At 34.4% G+C, this 18,108-nt stretch overlaps 5 non-coding genes across 5 annotated transcripts; all 5 read right to left on the bottom strand.

The window, feature by feature from the left end:
- Positions 1–15,338: 15,338 nt before the first annotated feature.
- Trnav-aac (transfer RNA valine (anticodon AAC)) lies at positions 15,339–15,411 on the bottom strand. The gene has a single exon. It is a non-coding gene; the product is annotated as a tRNA-Val (tRNA).
- A 464-nt stretch (positions 15,412–15,875) lies between these two features.
- On the bottom strand, positions 15,876–15,948 carry Trnar-ccu (transfer RNA arginine (anticodon CCU)). The gene has a single exon. It is a non-coding gene; the product is annotated as a tRNA-Arg (tRNA).
- A 617-nt stretch (positions 15,949–16,565) lies between these two features.
- Positions 16,566–16,638, bottom strand: Trnav-aac (transfer RNA valine (anticodon AAC)). Its single transcript has one exon. It is a non-coding gene; the product is annotated as a tRNA-Val (tRNA).
- Positions 16,639–17,095: 457 nt separating this feature from the next.
- Trnar-ccu (transfer RNA arginine (anticodon CCU)) lies at positions 17,096–17,168 on the bottom strand. Its single transcript has one exon. It is a non-coding gene; the product is annotated as a tRNA-Arg (tRNA).
- A 537-nt stretch (positions 17,169–17,705) lies between these two features.
- Positions 17,706–17,778, bottom strand: Trnav-aac (transfer RNA valine (anticodon AAC)). Its single transcript has one exon. It is a non-coding gene; the product is annotated as a tRNA-Val (tRNA).
- Between the last annotated feature and the right edge of the window lie 330 nt (positions 17,779–18,108).

The raw sequence follows: 18,108 nt of genomic DNA, 5'->3' as shown, positions 1-18,108 counted from the left end.
AGTTCAAACTGTATCATTGGTTGCCTGTGGTCGCCTGGACAAATCTTCATAAAAAGTCAACTTGTTAGGATGTGTTTGTTGGCAACAAAACACGCAAGTATTGAAACTGACGAATAGCGGAATGCCTGACCTGTTCTTATCGAAACTTTCTGTACTTTCTGTTATAGTTATTGATTCCTTACAGATACCGTGAAATTACCTGACAAGTCAAATGTTTCAGAAAGGTAGCCGTTGCTCCCGTGATGGTCGTGCAAAGGAAAGGGTGTGTAATTTCATGCCTTTTGATTAAAATGTACAATTGGCAAGACTTGGTGATAAGAGTGAGGTTGGGAAAGCTAATAATCCGCTTAAACCCCAAGTGGAGATTGCACGCGGTGCCCAAATATGTTCCTTGATTTCATTTTCTTTGCCTTAGCATATGTTGAACATCTGAGACACTTCATGTGTCAAATTACTCAGGTGACTGCCTCGTTTCTTCTTTTTCAAAAACAATTCTAACATGACTGCTATGCAAAAACAACACAGCATAAAGTGTTATTTCATGACATATTCTAAATTGTGCCCGGGGGATATCTTTAAACCTCCACCGAAAAGATATGCTATAGAAGTGGGACACACTGACCTTCGTCGGTGCCCTCACTTCAGTTTTCAAAGTAGCATTTTCCCTAAAAATAATAGTCTTTTCTTCTTTGACCAATGCAGTGTTTGCTTTTAATAACGGCGATTGTCCGTGTGGTCTATATCTTTTATTTTGTCTAGGTAATTTTACATATATTAATGATGTACAGAAATAAACACACACAACCATAGTGTTTGGATGTGAGTGGGACTACGTTCATGTACTGTATAATTTTCCTATTTTATACTTATATATGTACAGTAATTCTCAATTCAATAATTACCACAACAACTGTGCGGGTAAGAAGCAGTCTTTACATAGCAAGAGATGTTGGTTCGAGTCCTGTGAAGCTTTTTTGAGTAAATTGTGATCTGTAGCTTACATTGTCTTCTCTTTTTCCTCGTTGTTTCCTTCTTTGATTTTTAATACGTTGTCTATAACTTTATTATTATATTTATCCTTTATTTTCCGCAGTTTTTCCTTAGCTTCTAAGATATGATATGCGTATTATGATATCAAGTATCGGTGCGTGTTTCTTAGTTGGTAATTATTATGTGGGATGAAGATGCACAGAATATGTTATCATATTCAAAATGTCCTCGTACCCGCATCTAGAGTTCCTCTTCCTAAATATTTATCCCCTATTGATTTCATTTTATTAGCTTTAGTATATTTAATGACATCTTTGTAAACATTGATACGCCTATAGAGGCGCCCTTATCATTTGTGTGCATTATAATATGTTTGTTTTTGCGAGACTGCTTTAGCTAAACTATAACTTCAGTTTACTAGTTGAGAGCAATCATTAAAATATGGAATAATGTAAATTATAAACACTCGGAAATTCCTTTTGAAATACCATTCAATAAAGACAAAAATTCAATTTGATACATGAACGTATACAGGCATCTCGATATTGTAAAGTCAAACATACAAAATAAAATTTGTTTTTTCGGTGTAAGATCAAAATATATTTCTCACGCCTACTTTTCATGCATATGTTTAAGCTGGTGTTAAATCGGCGTTAACCAGATATTTGTTTGCTTTCGCGACAAATCAGATTGTTTTTCCCATCTATGACGATTTATTTCGATATAACTCTGAAAACGAATAAAACATTTTTTTTATGCTGATTTGTAAAATTTTAATAAACATTTTTTCTCTTTGTTACATGTTTATAGATCCAAATAAGCCCAATTCTTCATGAAAAAAATTCAGCGTTTTGATATCTTTTGAAACAACCGTCTTGTGGCTCATTTCTGCCAGTTCTTTCTGTCGTGTTGGCGCTCTGCTCTATCAGGACAACACGAGAATCCGACTTCCCTATTTAATACATCTTTCATGCAGTTATGATGTATTTGTTGATTGGTACTTGAAGTAACTCGTCCGCTATATCTTTACGCTAACTTTATATTTATGATAGTTTACTTTGCTATATGTGTCTCTTGATGTGTTTTCTGTGCTCATTGCTTCCAATAAGTCTACCCTTACTTCGTCTAGGTCACTTGACTAAATCAAAAAACAAATCGTCTAAGGTTATGTGGGTTTAAAACTAAAACACTAGGCCGGATCAGGCAAACATTTTCTACCTCATCTACATAATACATAGACATAATGTTAGCCTTAATTAAAAAAAGAGGACTACAAAGATCACTCGATTCGTCATGACTGAAGAAAGCGAGCCAAAATTGTATAGAAAGCTTTCAAATTATTCTCAGAATAATGTCAAGAAATATTGACTGACAAAGTATGTTTCTTTATTTTGACTCCTTTCAATATGAAAACGTGTGTGTGTGCGTGCAGACGTGCGTGCGTGCGTGTGCGTGTGCATGTCTGTGTCTGTGCGTGTGTCTGTATTTGTGTGTGCGTGTGTGTGTGTCTTTTTTTGCCCGACCTTTGTGCTCGCTATATCATCTTGAAGGATTCTGTTATCAGCTTACAGTATTTCATTTCTGTTTTACGGACTTACTTCTTGCGAGCAGGCCGCTACTGAATCGAAAGATGTCCAAATCATTTTCCCTGCATATAAAGAAACTCATGGGGACAATCAAAAGAGAAACTACGTAAAAATAAAGATGTACAACTAAGCATAAATGAAATAAACTTATACAGAAATGAAACTAGAAAACTTGATAAAAAAGTATAAAAGAAAAATAGCAGTGATTGATAAAAAGTTAAAATCTCAGTTAATTCAAATCTTACTTCGGAAATAAAACAACATTTCTGAGAGAGAATTTTTTAAATCCAAGAAAAAGAAAAATATCTGCAAAACTTGTCTGCCTAACACTGAACGAACAAATAATAGAATTTACAAGAAAGGTAATAAAAGGATGAGTTCTACACCAGCTTAGAAAATAAAACCTTGTGAAATAAGTTATAAGTGAATTTTCATTTGTCACCCGTTTTCAATAATCAAGGAAAAGCATTGGCAAGAATGGTAGACATATGATAAAGTTGGTACTTGGCCATTAGCTTCAATGAATGAAATACAAAAACAAGAACTAGAACCTCGTTCCTCTAAACAAATGCAAAAGTAAATGTGATAAGAGTTTATATATCTTAATGCCGTAGAAAAAAGTTTCCTGTCTGACCTTTTGGATAGCATCGATGTAATGTCAATGCAAAGGACACAATTTTTACCCTCTCTTTAATTTATGCAATTAATTCTTATCTTAACTTATGTGTTATTTCACCTATAAACGGTCATTCATTTACTGATTTTGTTTTTCAATGTTATTTACCGTTTACAAATCGCTTCAAGTATATATCAAAATTTAAGCGGAACTGAATTCGCTCATACACATGTACGAGAATCTGTTTTCTTTTTCGGCGACGCCGTCTAAATTCGTTTTCGTTACCTATGCCACGTGACTTCCGTTTGCAAATCAAACTACTTGATAACGTATTATGGTCACATACCAATAAAAAAAATTGTTCTTTGCTCTATATAAAGTTTACAACAAATACAGTCTTTAAAACACATTTATAAATTTTCACGCCATGGCAGCCATACCTCCTCTGAAACCTCTATCTCTCTACAATAGAAAAATATAAAAAAAAAGTGGGTGTCGAATAGTATGCAGTGAAATGCCGGCTGACTGAATATATCCTGGTTGTGTTTACACAGTATTCCTCCGCAAAATTCCCAGAAAACCTACTTTCACTTTTGCATTTCCTGTTCAAGTAAATACCCAAAACAACACTAAAGTAAACATTTCTGTTAAAGGAAATATGTCCAAATCAACAATAAATTCAAAAATTATGTATATATTGCAATGAAATTTGCTTCTATGCCCCCAAAAAGATTTACTATTTTTTATATAGGCACTTCTTTCGACTACACCACGGATGCTTACAACCGAATTACTGCAATATAACCTTATAGATAATTTATCAAAATGGAAGATTTATGTAACACTCTGCCTGACTGGACGGGAGTGTCAATTTCTTTTACTCTGTTGATTGTGCTACGCTGAGTGAAATGTAGACAAAGCGTTTATCTTAAACGACGCTGTTCACAGTTTCAAAGCTAACTTTGGCTCAGTATATTTAGCAAGAATATTGATATATCTCAAAATGATAAGTAAGTTTAACAAATATGATAAAAACCTGTTCAAATACCAACATATATCAAATTAAAGAAAGAGCTGAATACGGTCTGCGTATCACATGAATAAGGGTGTGATAAGAGTCTTTTATGTAGAGAAGTGCTTTTTAAAAGATTTTCCTTGTTACAGTTGTCGTCTGTATATGAAAATGTTTCTTGCTTTTGTGACTTATTCAGATTGCATTTTAAAATGAGTACTTGTTTGCTTTGATATATTTGTTATAAATTATTTAACTGATTTATTATATATGAATATTTTTCTTTAGTATGGTGTGCAAATATTGAACTCAGTTGAAATCTGTTTTATTATATATATGCTATATAATGACTGAATCTCATTACACTGACGTGAAGGTACGCTGCATACAGTTTATCTATGACTACGGTCAAACTTTGCTTATGAAACAGAAATATTGAAATAACTACAATTGTATGTTTTGCTTGACCTTCACTTTTATAGGTGTAACGTCATTGTCCAAATACTCATGAATAGCGAATATGCTATTTGTTAAAGCGGGATCAGTTGGCCTATTTTAGAAATAAATAAAAATTTAATAAATAAAAAATCCTTTAATTGATTTTTATGCCCCCGAAGGGAGGCATATAGTATTTGAACCGTCTGTCAGTCTGTCGGTCTGTCAGTCTGTCCGCAATTTTCATGTCCGGTCCATATCTTTGTCATCCATGGATGGATTTTCAAATAACTTGGCATGAATGTGTACCACAGTTAGACGACGTGTCGCGTGCAAGACCCAGGTCCGTAGCTCAAAGGTCAAGGTCACACTTAGACGTTAAAGGTCATTTTTCATGATAGTGCATTTGTGTCCGGTCCATATCTTTGTCATCCATGGATGGATTTTCAAATAACTTGGCATGAATGTGTATCACAGTAAGACGACGTGTCGTGCGCAAGACCCAGGTCCGTAGCTCAAAAGTCAAGGTCACACGTAAACGTTAAAGGTCATATTTCATGATAGTGCAATGATGGGCATGTCCGGTCCATATCTTTGTCATTCATGCATGGATTTTAAAATAACTACGCATGAATATGTGGCACAGTAAGACGACGTGTCGCGCGCAAGACCCAGGTCCGTAGGTCAAAGGTCCTAAACTCTAACATCAGCCATAACTATTCATTCAAAGTGCCATCGGGGGCATGTGTCATCCTATGGAGACAGCTCTTGTTTCTCATGTATTCTAATCAAACTTGATTTGTAGCATCTTTATTAGGCCCGCAGCCAACTTTGTTCAGCTGGGACATTTGACCCCTTTTAGGGGCTGCTAGAGCTAAAACTAGAAATGCCTTTATACGGCGTCTCATGAACAGCTTGGTGGATCTTTGTCATACTTGGTCTGGAGCATCATTATAAGTTCCTCTTCCAAATTTATTTATATAGGAACTTGGGCCCTATTAGGGACCACTATAGCTAAAAGTAGATATGCCTTTCTTCGCATTAACCACTAAAATGTAATGGATTTTTATCAAACTCGATGTGTAACAATATCGTAAGGTCTCCTGCTATTTTGTTACAAATGGGGATAGGGACCAATTTAGCTAAAAATATAAACACGTGTAATGACCTCTTCTCATGAACCGCTTCATGAATCTTCATCAAACTACTGCTGTAATTATTCGTCTAAGGATAAACGAAACAAAATTGCAACACAACGAAACCTTTGCGAAAACTTAAAAGAGAACCATTTAAATTGTTAAAGTGCGGTGTTTAGTTTTGCAATTTGAAAAATGTTAGATGAAAGATGAATGTTAGATGAAAAATTCATAAACTTCTTTCCTTATTACAATTCGCCGACCATCATTTTAAAGATATTTCTTGTTTCATAGTACAGACTTTAGTATTTAATGCATTTAATTTGTGCTGCAGCCTACGCACATTAATTATCAGAAAATGCAATATTGCGGAAATGTCAGCAGTTGAGACATCCGAAAGGAATTTATCAAGAAAATATGTTATTACGAAATTTATCCGACTGTGTAAATATGTATAAGACAAAACCTATACTGCTACGTGGGCGAGTAACATTTATTTTTGACTGATGCATACAACAAACATTTATTTGACATTGTGAAATATCTAAATATCTTTCCATGTAATTTTGTTTGTGTATTCAAATAACACACGAAGCGCATTAAGCGGATTATATATATATAATATTGTCCTTAAAGTTACCTTCTAATTGACAACACTGTACAATGCAACTTCAGTTACGAATATGATGCAGATACATGTGTAACAAATTGAAATAAGAGCCCCATCATTTCTCCTAGTACATTTTAGGCTAGATGTATTTTCTTGCTAGTTTTGTGTATTTAAAATAATGAATTCACTGTAATCAAAGTAAAGTCTTCCTAGGAATACACTTTAAAGTATAAAAAGAGATAGAAATAATTAAGTAAATACATATAAAATTGAATGTAGGCTTCCCTTCAGAATGCCAAACAAAGTGATAACAGACAGGGCATTAATTAGAACTGATGAGAAACAAACAAGGCGGCAAAATGTATCCAGATATAAAATCATCCAAATAAAAGTCAAAACGACCCTTTAAGGAGATCAAATTTTCTTCCTTTTTTAATTAGAAGAACATATTTCATTTTATGTTGCCTCTTAATATTGTTGTTTTCATCTAATGAACCCATTTTGCCTAAATAACTGATTAACATGTATATAAGAACATATGCAAGATTTGATTCTAAACTACCCATCCTATTTCAGTCTATAAAAAAAACAACTTTTAGACAAGCCTTCCGAACTACTCCATGTCTACCGTATACATATTTTGTGTTTCTGTATACATATTTTGTGTTTCGTCCTTCCAGTTGCTGACTGCGGGGCATATTCTAAGTACGTAATTGTAAACTTTACCTATAAATATATACTAACGATCTTTGAACTCGAAGCATTTTACACTAAAAGTATAATATACATATGGTTCACGGGTTCCCCTAAAGTAGATGCATATCGAATGAAACGTTATTGTAAGTATGTAAATAAGTTAAATAAACATTTTCTTGGATATAAAGGAATTGACGACCAATCGGAATATGCAATTATGTTTCATAAACAACTTTTGCGATCAATTCAAGTAATCACGGGAAATGTTTAATCTGAGAAAAATGAACACTATCTCTGTCTGACTATAAATAAACAAATAATGATTTAACCAGAAATGAAATGAAAACATGATGCAAATTGTAACCCAGTCTAGAACATATTTCTGTTGTGACTCAGTCTCGGAAAGAATTACCAACACAGCGTCTATTTCAGTCAATACCTATTACTCTTCCCTTTTATCAGGAACTATCGCATCTTCATCACGCTTGTTGTTCGATCTAGGTCGGTTGCTGGCATGGGAAGTGTAGGTATACGTGTGTCATCTTTAATGAATCCAGTGTGAACATTAGAGCTGAAATGGTTCTTTTTCTCGTCGTACTGACACGGAAATTTTCTCAGAAAATTCTATTCTCTCTAGGGATATCTCAAAACTACAGAGATATTCATTTCGACATTACACTGAGACAAACAAATAAACATTTATCATTTATTTACATTTGTATCCAATGACATTTACAGAATATTGCTTGACTTGACTTGTGTGAAAGTTATTTCGACCTTACACTAAAAACAAATAAATTCCAGAACGTCAGCTGTGAGGTAATTCCGAAAAATTGTACGATAAAATGTAGCTGAGCAGTCCGGGTGTCTTTATGGTCTAGTGCGTGTAGCTTGGCGTGATCAATAAGAGGAACTGTGGCCAATTTGTTGCGATATAATAAGTGACAGATTAGTCCTTTTGATCCAAAAAATATTGTTCAATGTATTATCTGCGTTTTTATCTGTTTTATCCCTTTATGGGTGCCAAGTTTAAAGTATTAACTGCACTTAATCAACTTGTATATTATGACTGATTTTGTGTTTAAAATAAACATGTTTCAAAAGATAAAACTAAAAAGAACAAAAACATGGAAAAAGGACAAAAATCCAACTTGTTTATGACTCTACTTTATTATCTTTGTAAACTAAGTAAATGTATGTATTTGACTGTATATGGTATTTAAATTATGAAAACAGCAGTATCAAGTGTACGTTACTTGAGTTCGTTGTTCTATCCGGTTTTCTTAGAGATACAAAAACGTAATATCGATTTTGAGTTTATTAACTTAAGTAAAACACGATTTTGCTATACATTAATTATGTTCTAATATGCCCTTCATCTGAAACAGAAAATAAATTTTAGTAGTATTTTTTCTTGGTTGCAATAAAAACATTGACGTCGTCGCCCCTTAACGTGGTGTCGTTTTAGTGTAAAAAAACAAGCATGTTAGAATGTGCTTTACTGACTTCTTGTTTTTTTAAGTGTATCAAGCATCAAAAAATAAATGCTAAAATCGTCCATTTTTAAAGGTATTTCATCTCTGTGTATGCAAAAAAGATTCCAGAACGGATAATGTAAGTTTAAACATATTTATTCCCAAACTAGAGTACATATATTTATACATATGACATACTGTAGTGAAGACAAAACAGGAAAGGATAAGAATGAAAGACAAGTCTTATAGAATTCTTCTCCTTTGCGGACAAAATATAACTGTATGGGCATATCGAGCTTTAATCTGTAATGGGGCTAGGAATATAGTTTTAAGATATGGAAAAAAAACAATATGAAAAAAAAGAAAGAAATAATAAATCGCTGTGAATGTAAAAAGTGGAAAGGGGACAATGTATATGGTAGAAGGAAAGTATTCACATAAATGTAGAGATTAGAATAAGTCAAAGGTAGAATAGAAGGGAGAAAGTGGGAAGAAATGGGAATGTCTCAGGGTTGCTAACCAAATCTCTTACTTTCGGAAATATATGCATGTACATGAGTAAATATAGTCATGTTATCCTGATCAGATAAGTCTGGGTTTCCAAACAGAATAGTATCCAAGTCAATTTCGAAATTCCGCAGATTATTAAGAGGATCGTTGCGACAAAGATCAAAATTTCTGCATTCGAAAAAGAAATGGAAATTAGTTTCCATCTGTCCACACTGGCATAATGGTGTAGGAGAAATACTTTTTAGGTAAATATGTTGATTCAATGCACTGCACTTAGTTCGTAGTCGTGTATGGAGCACCTGGAGTTTTCTGATTCCGGTGTAGTAATAGGCTGGAGTACGCTGCTTGTTTTTATTTAGATTACTTTTAAATGATGAAAGTGTTTCAGAATTACGGATATCTGGTCTCAATAAATTCCAATCACGTACAACGGAAGGCAAAAAAGAATTGAAATATAAAGATGTTCTTGCAGGTACAGCATGGATATTTTCAGAGTTTCTTAGGTTGTAACGAGTATCACCTGAGTCAGGAACTAGAGAGGATAGATATGCTGGAGTCAGATTAGATTTCATTTTAAAGAACATAAGAAGTCGATGTTTGTAACGTCTATCGGAAAGTGGCTCCCAGGGTACTTCCCTCTAGGTTTTCCAAGGAAACAAATTTGGTAGCTCCGGAGACTATTCGAGCACATTCATTTTGAATTTTGTCGAGTTGATCCATTTCATACTTTGTACAGTTACCCCACACAACGTCTGCATATTCGAGTATTGGCCTTATGAAAGAAATATAAATAGTTTCAAGGGAGCGACGGTCAAGTGAGAATTTCAATTTACGCATTATATTAACCCTCTTCCAAGCCTTTGCTACAATGTAGTTGATATGAGAATGCCAGCAACAATCATTTGACAAGAATACACCAAGATGTTTCTGTTCAAGTACCTCTGGAATAATCTGGTTAAACATTCGAAGAGGAGGGTGTAGTTGAAAATTTCGTTTTCTTGAAATTAAAAGCGCTTCTGATTTGGAAGGATTAAATTTAACAAGCCATTTTTCTGCCCAAGATGAAATTGTTTGGATATCAGACTGGAGAAGATTTGCCGCAATGTCCGGTTGCTAAACTATAATGTAAAGACTTGTATCATCAGCAAACAGGTTGATACATGATCTGATTTCATCAACGATGTCATTGATAAAGATAAGGAAAAGAAGAGGCCCGAGAATTTAACCCTGTGGAACTCCAGCTTTGAGAAAAGCCCAGTTCGATTTGACACCTGGCAGTACAACACGTTGACGTCTATGTAAGAGATAATCTTGAAACCACATATGAAGAGAACCTGAGATACCTGCGTATTTTAATTTACATAGTAATCCAGACTTTGTCAAAGGCCTTACTTATATCGAAAAATACCGCACGAACCTCTAGACCGTTATCTAGAGCTTTACAGAGAGTATCGTATATGAAAACAAGTTGATTAACTGTGGAGTCACCCGGAATGAAACCAGACTGTACAGGAGTTAGAAAGCGGTAATCATGAAGATGGTTATAAACATGCTTGAAAATAAGGCATTCAAGAACTTTTTCAATAGTGTTTAAGAGTGATATTGGACGATAGTTATTTGGAAGGGTGGCATCATCTTGAAGATTGCGCTAACATTAGCTTCTTTCCATGTGACTGGAACAGTAGAAGATTGAAGTGAAGCATTGAAAAGATCACAAAGAGGAAAAGATAGTTCATGAGAAGCCTCAAGTAGAATTCTGTTACTTATACCATCAGGACCTGCGGACTTGTGAACTGGTAGAGACTTCAAGACATCTTCAGTTTCTGCCGGAGAAAGATGAATTTCACGTTCTAAAAATAGCACCGAATATCAAGAGTTTTACGCAAACCGTGTAGTTCTATTTAGTAAAGAAATCACCAATGAAAAACCATTTTAAATGACATATGATTTTAATAGCGGCGTAACGATGCTCCAAAGTTTTAGAAAAAACACTGTAAGTTAAGCGTTCATAATTAATATATTTTATTCCAAAATAATAATTAAAAGTAATCAAAACGGAAAATGTTCGGCTTTAAATTAACTTTAAAGCGGCTAAATTACATTAGAAACATTTCGAAAATGCCATAAGAGTCTTTTCTATCAACATAAAACCCATATTTCGTTCATTTTATTAGCTTTAACACGTTTAATATGATATTTGCAAACACTGAAGCACGTATAAAAGTACGCGCCAAAGTTTACGTTCGTTATCATACGATATCACTTGACGATTTGTCTTTCTTACTAGGTCAATATAACAGAAATGAGCAGAAATATACATTTACACAAGACGCAATTATAATACTGTTTTTATTGAAAGGAAAAAATCTTATTTAAGCATTGAATGTTATTTCCTGTGCGTTAACCACACTGGGACAGTTTGGCAAAACCATGAATCACGCTAGCGATTCTTGACTCATATGCTAGAAGCCCCATTGTGGTTTATACCCGAACGCATAAGAAATAACGTTCCGTCCTATTTAACAAATAATCAAGGCCTTCGAATTGTTTATCGTCTAATTAACGACGGTTCAGAGTTCAGATGCGTAGGGATTGAACCACGAGGGCGTTAGTCCGAGTGGTTAAATACTGAAGCATCTGAACGATGAACCGTGGTAAATTAGACGATAAATAACAAGAAGGCCTTGATTGTTTTCATTCCGACATGCTCATTGATATATTTTAATAGATATTATACTGGACTTCATTTACGCGAGGAGTAATATATGTATCGGACGTCATGTGGCAATTTGACGTCATAATTGACGTCATAATGCTCTCTTACCGGTCCGCGCGTCAACCGTTGTTTATCGCAGAATACACAGAGCTTGATTTCCTTCTTTGTTTAACTGGAAATCAAACCGAGTCATGTTAGAATTAACAAATAATCAAGGCCTTCGAGTGGTTTATCGTCTACTTTACCACGGTTCAGAGTTCAGATGCGTAGGAATTGAACCACGAGGGCGTTAGCCCGAGTGGTTAAATACTGAAGCATCTGAACGATAAACCGTGATAAATTAGACGATAAATCACAAGAAGGCCTTGATTGTTTTCATTCTGACATGCTCATTGACATATTCTAATAAATATTATGCTGGACTTCATTTACCCGAGGAGTAATGTATCGGACGTCATGTGGCAATTTGACGTCATAATTGACGTCATAATGCTCTCTTACCGGTCAGCGCGTCGACCGTTGTTTATCGCAGAATATACAGGGCTTGATTTCCTTCTTTGTTTCACTGGAACACAAATCGAGTCATGTTAGAATGTATGTTATTCCATGTGCGTTTATGCATATTCTCTAAGGCTGTGACTAAATACAGAGTTGGTGCACCTGTGATATATTACAGGTTCCGGTATATACCGGATTAACTAAATTTGAAAGAAAATATCTTAAATGTATATATTTTGTAACCATGGTAATACTAACCCTAACCTCTAGTCAGTATATTATGCATTTGATACTCTAAATGCGTGCGGACATACAAAAAAATGAGTAATTTTACCGTGCGCTCCAATGGATAATAATTCCGCGCAGGCGCAGAACGGCTGCACCAACTCTGCAATGAGAAACATTCATTCTCAAAAGGACTAGGAATAAAAACAGATCTGGTGCGCCTGTGATATATTACAGACTCGGGTATATACCGGATTCTAGCGATTTAAATGATTAGTATCTTTCATGTATATATTGTGTAACTATGGAAATGCTAACCCTAATATACATATTTTACACTAAATGAGTGCGGACATACAAAAATATGCGTATTTTTACCGCGCGCTCCGTTGACTATGTTTTTGTGACATGCTCAGTTCTCGCTAATGATTAAATGTGCCGTTTTATCAACGGTCTATCTTTTCCTTAATCCTTATAGGTACATTTGTAAAATGAGCTGGACATATTGTTGCATCGTGAGCCTCTTTTAATTTTTATGTGCAATACACGTTTGTATTTTCATGTATTTACACGCCTTAATACAATACAATATACGATCATAATCAAGCACAAATAGAAAGACTAATTACGTCTTAAACAAGTCCTAATTAATAATAACAGTATAAAATATACCTGTTTTGTAATTGATCAGTACAGCACAACTGCTCTAGATTGAACAAATCTTTATTAAAAGTAAACTTAGTAAACTTATTGTACAGAGGCTTTTGTTCCCCATGCAGGGTCTAATCAACTTAGAACCTTTTAACGAGAGATGTTTTCTATTCATATACATTTTGTACGTATTTATAACAGGTTATGACATATACGTTCTTTATAGAGAATTCCTATAGTTTTTTCCTTTCATAGATTTTTTTTAGATTCACATATATGATAGGAAAATTTGTGCTGAAAACAATGAACAAATAAAAACAATAGGTCACCAGGCTTGTTTTTGTGAAAAATTGTTTTGAACACACCCACTGTTGCTGAAACTGCCAGCGATTTTTCAACATTTTCATAATTTTCTGCTTTTTTATAAATACCAACCAAAATATACATCCAGGCAGCACAATACGGTTTTTTCTTTTTACAGATTTTATTATATACTTATTTGATATCATAGTCATATTTGTAATACTCTATCCTTACAATAATAGGTACAAATGAAAAAAAAATATTGTTTCATATTTACTTTTGTGAACTTTTTTCAATGAAAACTACCCATAGTGAAGAATATTTTTTTAGATTTTGAAAAAACTCTTTCATAGAATTTTTTCTTTTTCTTCTTGTGTATAGATAATTGTATTGTGACCGCTAGAATACAACACCTGTTCGGACGGAAATGGCGCGAACCTGACCAAACTGGTTACATGTATGTCTGCTAAAAGTTAAAAAAAGTTTTAAAAATTATTAATTCTTTCTATAATTGAATACTAAATAATCTGAAAGGTGATATTGTCTTATCAGTACTAAGTCAATTATCTTACATTATATGAACAATACTGTCCTTGTACTAAAATGCGATGTGAAAACACAACCACAAAAATAGCAAGATACCTGTCAGGCATGATACTTGTCAATACAACATAAACCAGTATCAACATTTGATTTCTGATATAACTTATCAAAAATGTTATTTCATTGAAAATTCCTTATATTTAAGATTGTCTGTAACATGTTTCAACAAATGTTGACTTCAGTTCAGTTTTCCATAGAAAGTGTCGGCTGCGCAGAAAGATGGAAAAGGATAAAATCGAGTATTATATCAGTGATGACAAATCGTTTTCAATTTTGTAAAAAGATACAAAACAAAAGAGATTTCAAAAATTCTACCAACCTCCGGCGGGACAGAAATACCCGGCTTAGGAGGCTGATGTCGAATCCATTAGGCCACGGGGGCACTTGTTGCAATTTAAGCGTTTACGCACTGTCAACATTTCAAGAATTACATTCAGTTTCCATTAAGGACTTACATTGCCTTTTGTCAACCGTTTCATATCTCCTCATTCATACATGTACCGATATAATAAGTAGGACAACACCTTAACGTATACACTGACTACATTTCATTTGCGATATAATCTGTTCAGTTACACGACAAACACATAGTCGCATTTGCAAAATATGTTGGCATTACAGAAATTAATATCTCCTCATTCATATACCGATATAATAAACATGTAGGACAACACTTTAAGGTATAAACTGATTACATTTCATTTGGGAAGTAATCTGTTCAGTTACACGACAAACGCATAGTCGCATTTACAAAATATGTTGGCATTACAGAAATTAATATCTCCGCATTCATATACCGATATAATAAATAGGACAAACCCTTAACGTATACACTGACTACATTTCATTTGGGATCTAATCTGTTCAATTACACGACAAACGCATAGTCGCATTTACAAATATGTTATTCTCCGTAATAAATGATTTATCAGATATAAAACCAGTAAAAATATCTTACCGCTGAGGATTGAACTTAGGACCTCAAACGCATTTTTATTATGTTGGAGTTACAGAAAATATCTCCTCATTCATATACCGATATAATAAATATGACAACCCCTTAACGTATACACTGGCTACATTTCATTTGGGAAATAATCTGTTCAGTTACACGACAAACGCATTGTCGCATTTACAAATATGTTGGCATTACAGAAAGCAATGTTAATCAAAAATGAATCCAACTATTATAAACAAGAACATTAACATTTGTTTATTTTGTGGCTTTATTCCCCCGTAATAAACGATTTATCGAAGACAAAAATCAGTAAAAATATGTTTCCGCTGAGGATTGAACTCAGGACCTTCCGCGTGTTAAGCGGATGTGATAACCACTACACCACGGAAACTGTTGATGATAAGATATCAAACTATGTCTTAATTTCATATTGTATGTCCGATATCTCTGTTTATAGTTTGCAACAGTCCCAAATAAAATACTGTTATCCTTCAGACTTATTCAGTCTTCACTGGTCCCGGTAACTAATAAACATTATAAAAAAAAAACCCTTATAGAGGGTACTGTAATTGATCAGTACATAACAACTGCTCTAGATCGAACACACCGTTATAAAAAGTAAACTGAGTTTATTCTGAAGAGGCTTTTATCCACAGGGCCTTATCAGCTAAGAAATGTTTGCTATTTATAGACGTATTTATAACAGGCTATGTCATATACGTTCTTTAAATACAACAATAAAAACGATTTTTAAAACAGAAAAAGGACAAAATCGAGTACATATCAGTGATGACGAATAGTTTTCAATTTTTATAAAAAAACATACTAAACAAAAGAGAATTCAAACATTCTACCAACCTCCGGCGGGACTCGAACCCGCAATCCCCGGCTTAGGAGGCCGATGCCTTATCCATTAGGCCACGGAGGCACTTATTATAATTAAAGCGTTTACGTACTGTCAACATTTCAAGAAGAGCCCGTCCGTTTAGCTCAGTAGGGAGATCGTTGGTCTTCAGATCGCGGGGTAGCGAGTTCGATCCTCGGGTCTGAAATCATTCGTCCTCCAGCTCTGATAATTCATGTGGGGAAGTTGGTAGTTACTTGCGGAGAACAGGTTTGTACTGGTACAGAATCCAGGAACACTGGTTAGGTTAACTGCCCGCCGTAGATGACTGAAATACTGTTGAAAAACGGCGTTAAACCCAAAACAAAAAAACAACAAACATTTCAAGAATTACATTCAATTTGCATTTAAGACTGTATATTGCCTTTTGTCAGCCGTTTTATATCTCTTCATTCATATACCGATATAATAAATAGGACAACACCTTAACGTATACACTGACTATATTCCATGTGGGAAATAATTAATCTGTTCAGTTATACTACAAACGCATAGTCGCATTTACTAATATGATGGCAATACATAAATCAGTGTTAATTAAAAAAGAATCCAACAACCATAAACAAGAACATCAACATTTGTATATTTTGTTCATACTCAGTAATAAATGATTGATCAAATATAAAAATCAGAAAAAAATATGTTTCCGCTGGGGATTGAACTCTGGACCTTCCGTGTGTTAAGCGGATGTGATAACCACTACACCACGGAAACTGTTGTATCAGACTATGTCTTAATTTCATACTGTACGTCCGATATATCTGTGCATAGTTTACAACTGTCACAAATAAAACACTGTTATCCTTCAGACTTATTCAGTCTCCACTGGTCCCGGTTAATAATAAACACTATACAATGCACCCTTATTGAGGGTACTATAATTGATCAGTACAGAACAACTGTTCTAGACCGAACAAACCGTTATAAAAAGTAAACTGAGTTTATTGTACAGGAGCTTTTTTTCCACAGGGCCTTATCAACTAAGAAATGTTTGCTATTCATAGACGTATTTATAACAGGTTATATCATACACGTTCTTTAACTACAACAATAAAACAAGGTTTTATTAACCAGAAAAATGACAAAATCTTGTACATATCAGTGATGACAAATCGTTTTCAATTTATAAACATGATACTAAACAAAAGAGAATTCAAACATTCTACCAACCAACCTCCGGCGGGAGTCGAACCCGCAATCCCCGGCTTAGGAGGCCGATGCCTTATCCATTAGGCCAAGGAGGCACTTATTGCAATTCAAGCGTTTACGTACCGTCAGCATTTCAAGAATTACTTTCAAGTGTATATTGCCCTTTGTCAACCGTTTCATATCTCCTCACTCATATACGGAACATTTTAACGTACACGCTAAAGTGGAACGGTGGTCTAGTGGTTAAGGTGTCGGCCGCTCCATCCCAGGGGGTCATGGGTTCGAGCCCTACTGGGGTCACGACAATGATTTCTCATATGACTCCAGTACTGGCTTTTCCAGGGGGCGGACTCGAGAGTGGTTCAAATAAGCTTAAAGCTTTCATCACAATCGAGCTTAAATAAATTAGTATAAACTAAATAAACGTACATACTGACTACATTTCATTTGAGAAATAATCTGTTCAGTTACACGACAAACGCATAGTCGCATTTACAAATATGTTGGCATGACAGAAATTAATGTTGATTAAAAAAGAATCAAACAATTATAAACAAGAACATTAGCCTTCGTTATTTTGTGACTTTATTCCCGTAATAAATGATTCATCAAAAATAAAATTAGTAAAAAAATGTTTCCGCTGAGGATTGAACTCAGGACCTTCCGCGTGTTAAGCGGATGTGATAACCACTACACCACGGAAACTGTTGATGACTTTGTATCAAACTATGTCATAATTTCATACTGTACGTCCGATATCTCTGTGCATAGTTTACAACTGTCACAAATAAAACACTGTTATCCTTCAGACATCTTCAGTCTACACTGGTCCCGGTTAACAATAAACACTATACAATGCACCCTTATTAAGAGTACTGTAATTGATCAGTACAGAACAACTGTTCTAGACCGAACAAACCGTTATAAAAGTAAGCTGAGTTTATTGTACAGAGGCTTTTTTTCCACAGGGCCTTATCAACTAAGAGATGTTTGCTATTCATAGACGTATTTATAACAGATTATACTAATAAACTT

Source organism: Mercenaria mercenaria, chromosome 9, assembly GCF_021730395.1.
Source record: "Mercenaria mercenaria strain notata chromosome 9, MADL_Memer_1, whole genome shotgun sequence".
In the NCBI taxonomy this organism is placed as follows: domain Eukaryota; kingdom Metazoa; phylum Mollusca; class Bivalvia; order Venerida; family Veneridae; genus Mercenaria; species Mercenaria mercenaria.
The sequence above is the reverse complement of the archived record's forward strand: the minus strand, read 5'-3'. Positions and strand labels throughout refer to the sequence as shown.